Source organism: Pelophylax lessonae, assembly GCF_965119305.1.
Source record: "Pelophylax lessonae genome assembly, chromosome: 13".
NCBI lineage: Eukaryota > Metazoa > Chordata > Amphibia > Anura > Ranidae > Pelophylax > Pelophylax lessonae.
In genome coordinates, this window is record NC_138780.1 from 150834182 (window position 1) to 150840799 (window position 6618).

Here is a 6618-nt window from a genome sequence, read left to right on the forward strand (position 1 = left end):
CAGGAAACGTGCAGTGATTGTGGCGTTTCCCGCACCGCATTAGTGTGACCCTAGGCTAAGACAGGATCTTTTAACGTTACATTTTCAGAAAGGATGAGATCACTTTAAACCAACTTGGTAGTTTTACCTGCAAGGTCTAGTTGAAAAACTGAAAAGTCCTGAGAATGCTTCCATTTTCATAGCAAATAGGCTCAATATAGCCTAAGGCCTGGTTCACACCTATGCATTTTTTAGTGCATTTTCAGTTTTGCAGAAACACACTACAGTCCATTTAACATGGTTTCCTATGGATCACATTCACATCTGCATTTTATGGAAAGGGTCAGGGACTTTTTTCTGGTTTTTAGTTCTATAGACTTAAACGGATCAAAAACGTGTATTGAAAAACGCAAAATGCACCTGAAAAATACAAACTGCAAGCTGCATAGGTGTGAACCAGGCCTAATGCATTGAGCACATAGCAGTCAGCGCACTGCTGATCATTTTTATCCTCCGTCCCCTCTGAGTTTTCAGTTAGTATAGAATAATTTTAGCAAAACACGCCCTGGTGTCTTTGTTCATATACTTGTTTCAGCCTCCAAGAAATGGTATGGTGCCAAAGACTCAACAGCGGCCATTTTGTTTAGTTTGTTGATTTGGAATATTTTTATTAAAATATGTAACTATGTAGGCAGAGTTCCCAGTGTGATCTTCCTTCAGGAGAGATGCCGGCTTTTGCTTTCTGCAGAGGGAATTTGGACTCTGGGTGTAATGGGCTTCGCTTCATGCCTGCTCCACTTTTCTGCTGGAAAACACATTTCTACGTTTTGTTGCATGTTTAAAATTTCTAATCTGATATTCAATAAATTTATTTTCTTCATCATGTTGGTGGTGATTTATTCTCAATATGAAGCTGTTGTATTTTTTTTGGTGATACAGGTGTAGCATCCTTCAGTTTTCTAGATGTAAAAAGGTTAGTTCAGGGATAGGCAAGGTGGAGATCTACCTGAACAATGTGGGAGAAGACAAAGATCATTGGACACAGTGTCACCTCCTCACACCTGATTTAAACCTTTAATTTCCTTACTACTGTGTCGCAATCGCGTGCATAGCGCGTCAATCTTGGGTCTAAATCGGGGGGTGAGAAGGCAACATCTACTGCTCACTACCTGTCAAACACACTTGAATCCCTTTTTAGAGGAGCAGTAGTGCCTGCTAAACTTGTGAATGAGCCCTTAGTTGCATTCGGCAGTAGCACCCTTAGGGCTTGTTCACACTTAAAGTTGGAGGGTGATAAAACCCTGTGGTTGAGTTGCAGTATTTCTTCCCCCCAATCCCTACCCCCTTGAAGTGCTGAGGTAGCAACCAAAGGTGTACACAAGCCGCAGCAGGAATTAAACCGCCTGTTGCTTTTGGTGGGTGCTACCGCCTGCCAATCGCAACCTGTTCAATTAAATGGGGCCCCTCTGCAAGTGCCCCACAACTGCCTGCTTCTGCTGGGTCCAAGGGGTTAAAGCAGGTTTACCCTGCTTTAACCCCTTGTTTGTACTGCGCAAGGTTGCAGGGCACTTCCAGAGCGGCTTCAGTCACTTGAATGGGTTATGCTTGGCAGGTGTTACACCCACCAACCATGACAGTGCGTATAACTCCTGCTGTACCTGTGACGTGTGTACACCCCTGGCCACTGCAGCTAAAGGGGGTGTGGTTGGGGCGGGGGGTGATGAAAACACATCTTAACTATAGGGTTTTACCACCCCCCAAAATGTAAATGAACCCTTACTGTTCTGAGCCCCTTATAAGGCTGTGCTGCAGGAGCAGCTTAGTACATCTGCAAATTTCCTGCGTTAGCTGTGCTTTACCATAGACTTCTTTTATCTCCTGCAGGAGTAATGCACTTTCTAAAAGCGCACCAAAACTCCTGCATTCACCTGAAACCTAAAGGATGTAATAGAAGTCTGTGGCTAAGCGCAGCTAACCCAGGAAAGCTGCAGGTACACTACACTCATGGTGTGGATAAAGTGCAGGGCATAAATGTGAAAGTAGCCCTATACTATTAGGCCCCATGTATTGCTTCACACTGACCTGAAAAGCTCTTCATTCCTGCTGCTGGCACCAATCTGGGGACCACTAGTTGGGATAAGAGGTAGAATGCAGTCGGTATCACTCTGTATAGCAGTGGTCCTCAACTCCATTCCTCGGGGCCCACTAACAGGCCAGGTTTGCAAGATAACTAAATTACATCACAGGTGATCTCATTTGCTGCTCAGTGATTGCAGTATTCTAGTCTGCATCTCCCCAAGGTAATACTTAAAATCTGGCCTGTTAGTGGGCCCCGAGGACCACTGCTGTATAGGACAGGAGCCAGCACTACAGAGGAGGCATCGGCTTATGTGGCTTTTGCTCCCTACTACAGCTCCAACTTAACAAATAGTCTCTCTGCATTGCACTCTGATGCCTTTGGAATGGTGGGTCAGCATCTACTAATTAGCTGCCCGCGATCTACTGGTAGACCACGATCTACAGGTTGCTGACACCCAGGTTAGTTGTTAGAGTAGGCAAATTGGCTTGGATGAGAGCCAGGCCTGGGTTGTGAATCTCAGTCAGGGTTTAGTGACTCAGGCTGAATGACTCATCCTGACAGCTCTTCTGGTACCTCCCCCTGTTCTCTGGAACATTGGAGAATGTTCTAGACCTAGTGAGTGGAAGCTAGGAGGGGCTGCCATGCATATTTATGAGGACCTCAGCTAATCCCAAGTAAAGGGGCTAGGGAAAAATGTGCATGAGTCATGCTAGCAGGGGAATCTGGTGAAAAATGGAGATGGAGGCTGTCAGTGGCCCTTGAGGGCACCCCCTAGTTTGGGGGCAGGTGGCTTTGGGCTTGGGTGCTGGAAGGATCCCCTAAAATACACAAGACAAGACCAGTCACTTTGCACAAGGAGAGAGAGCAGCAGTGGGCAGTCTTTATTACAGGAAGCTCCCGCACAGAGACAAAGGGGTTGATTTACTAAGGGCAAATAAACCATGCACTTTGCAAGGGGCAGTTGCACTCTGCATGAGCAGTTGCTCCAGAGTTTAGTAAATGAGGTAAATTTTCACTTTCAATCTAAAAAGTACCCAAAAAAGTGCAAGAAAAAAAAAGCTGCATTTTTACTAGCACATGATTGGATGATAGAAGTCAGCAGAGATTCTGCACATTTACTAAGCTCTGGAGCAGCTGCTCTTGCAGAGTGAAACTGCAGTTTGCAAAGTGCACAGTCTTTTTGCCCTTAGCAAATCAACCCCAAAGTTTTAAACTGGATTACTGCACAGATCTGGAAGAAATACACAAATTACACCAGGACTCAAGGAAGAATACACAGGGTGGTGCTCAGCTGGCAATGTCCAGTTCTTCTTTGGTCACCTTTCTATTGCCAACTGTTACTCCTACAGTATTTCAGCACTGGTAGAAGTGAGAACAAAAAACATTTGCAACTGACATACTTGTCACTGATAGTACTATCTACTGCATGGGTGCTCAACCCGTGGCCCGCGGTGCTCTCTGATGTGGTCCATGGCCTCATGCTCTGAGATGGTGGGTCAGAAGCCCAGTTCGTGGGTTGCTGACCCCGCACCTCAGAGCATCAGAGTGCATCAAGCCCGGCAGTGGAGGAAGCAGACGGTCATGAAGGGAGCAGGGGCCGCATAAGTCAATGCTTCCTCTAGCGCCAGCTCCTGTCCCACGTGGAGTGATACCAAGTGCCCTCTGCCTGGGACCTTTTGTTAGCAGCCTAGCAATGCCAGCAGAAGATGGAAGAGATAAAGGTTAGTTTATTAAATATCACATGGCTTTTGCAATTGGCATATTAGCACTAACCGTTTAAAATGGGGTTATAAGGCTGCTTTCACGCTGATCTGCTGGGGCAGCGCAGCTCACCTGTGGGTTAGTGGACGGAGCCATAGACTTCTATTATATCCTACAGGTTTAAATGCATGAGTGTTGATGCGCTTTCAGAAAGTGGAATAGAAGTCTATGGCTTGGTGGAGCTAACCCCGCAGGAAAGCCATAGGTGCACTGTGCTGCACCGACGAATTCAGTGTGAAAGCAGCCTTATAGGGGGCTTAGAAAAGTAAGGGCTCGTTTACCTTTGCGGTTTGGGGGGTGGCAAAACCCCATAGTTTATTGTGGCCACGGTGTGAGCGGGTAAGGAGTTCTTCACTTCTATATCTCCTAGATCAAAGTGACCAATTAACCCCCCCCCCCCCCAACTGCAAAGGGTCATTTTTAAGTTTTCCAGAGTTGGGCTTAAAGCGTAACGTTACCCATAACAACTTGATAAAAAATAATGTTCTCTAGCAAGGAACATATATTCTGCATTTATAATTATGCTACCAAAATTAGTGTGTGCTGTAAATTGCCTCCACCATTGTTCCTGTTTCTTCTTGCTGGAGGCCACCATTTTGCTGAAGCCCAGAGCCCCTGAACAGCAGAAAATCATAAAGTGGAAATAAACCCATTGATTTACCCGTTTTAAAAAACAGTTACATTCCCGGAATGCCGGGATGCTAACTGTCACATTTGCTTGTGTCCTCAAAAAAACTGTCAAGCCATCAAATGGCTGGAGTCATAACTGATCACACGTGCAGCACCATGGCAGTTGCAGATCAAATAGAAGCAGCTTCCTTGGCTGTGAAGGATAGGAGAGTTTAATTCCGCTTTAAGGCTGATCGTCCTCTACAAATTTGGCAGTGCCTAAAAATGGAGAGCAACTGAGCATGTGCAGAGCAGGATGAGACAGTGTGTATTACTGGATTTTAGACTGTATAGACACTTATATTTAATGTTTTACAGAGCTATACCTGAAGTGATCTAGCAGGACTTCATTTTCTGACTAAAGTTCCACTCTAAAGGCCTGTACACACGATCCAAAAAATCGGACGAAAAATACCGCTTTCAAAGTGATCGTATGATAATCTGATCGTTTGTATAGAGATTTTTTGAGAGCCGATCATGACAGTTCATCTGATATTATCCAATAGGACAAGCAAGAAAATTTTTCACGTACAATACCAGATTGTACAATTTTCTTTTAACCACTTAAGCCTCGGAAGATTTTACCCCCTTCCTGACCAGGCCCTATTTTGCGATTCGGCACTGCGTGACTTTAACGGACAATTGCGCGGTCCTGCGACACTGTACCTAAACAAATTTGACGTCCCTTTTTTCCCACAAACAGAGCTTTCTTTTGCTGGTATTTGATCACCTGTGCGATTTTTTGATCATGCACTATAAACAAAAAAAGAGCGACAATTTTGCAAAAATAACAATATTTTTCACATTTTTTTATATGAAATTCCCCAAAAAAATTTAAAAATTTAAATTTTTTAACATTTTAGGCCAATTTGTTTTCTGCTACATATGTTTGGTAAAAAAAATCTCAATAAGCGTATTTTTATTGGTTTGCGCAAAAGTTATTGCGTTTACTAAGGGAAAGATTTCTGTCATTTTTATTGTTGAGTAATGGCGGCGATCTGCAATTTTTTTTTTTTTTTTGTGGGACTGCGACATTGCGGCGGACAAAACGGACCCTTGACTGACATTTTTGACACTTTTGGGGGTACCAGTGACATTACTACAGTAATCAGTGCTATACATATGCACGGTTACTGTAAGAATGACACTGGCAGGGAAGGGGTTAACTTTATTGGAGAAGGAGGGGTTAAATGTGTCCCTAGGGGCGTGCTTCTAACTGTTATGGGATGTGGCTGTTTGTGTTACTACAGAGATATACGATCCTACATAGCAGGACCGTATGATCTCTGCACTTACACAAGGGAGAATGACAGGCGGCTTTGTTTACATTAGCCGCCTGCCTTTCTCCCTCTGTACCGGACGATCGCGAGTGGCCGGCGGACATCGGGTCCGCCATTCACACGCGCGGGGATCACAGTGAACGAGCGGGGGCGGGAGCGCGCTCGCCCCCTATTGGCTCGCAGGCGAGTGACGTACCCATACGTCACTTTGCCTGCACGGGGCTGACCGCCGCAGTATATGTACTTGCGGCGGTCGGCAAGTGGTTAATCAGTACAGTTGTCATTCAAAAATACAATCCAAATACATTACAACACATTATATCACTTCTGGTTTTATTATTCTGTCATACGAGAATTTTCATAACATTAGTAAACTCTTCATGTTCGATATGCAACTAGCATGCAAAAAGAAAAAAACGAATGATCTGTCATCTGATTTTCAGATCGTGTGTATGGGGCATAAGACTGGGTTCACACTTATGCAAATTGGATGTGGAAAAACCTGCATCCAATGCGCATGAAAGGGGAGTGTGACCGGTACTCAATAGAGCCGCACCTCCGGGGCGGCCATGGTCCAAACTGGAAAAGGGTCCTGTGCATCTTCTGGTATGCTTCAGCTCTGAATTCAGGCAAAAATTCGGACCTGATTCGCACCTGAAAGGAAGAACAGGAACGCCCCGACTCCTGCTGTGAGCCGTGGCCACAGCTAGTGTGAACCCAGCCTAAGTTACTAACCAATGTTAATCCTTGTTTCAATTTTTTTTTTTTTTTTTTTTATTAGGAAACCCTTATTTCCTTAATTTTTACATATTCAATTTAAATTCCCCCAAGGAAGATACATAATTACCT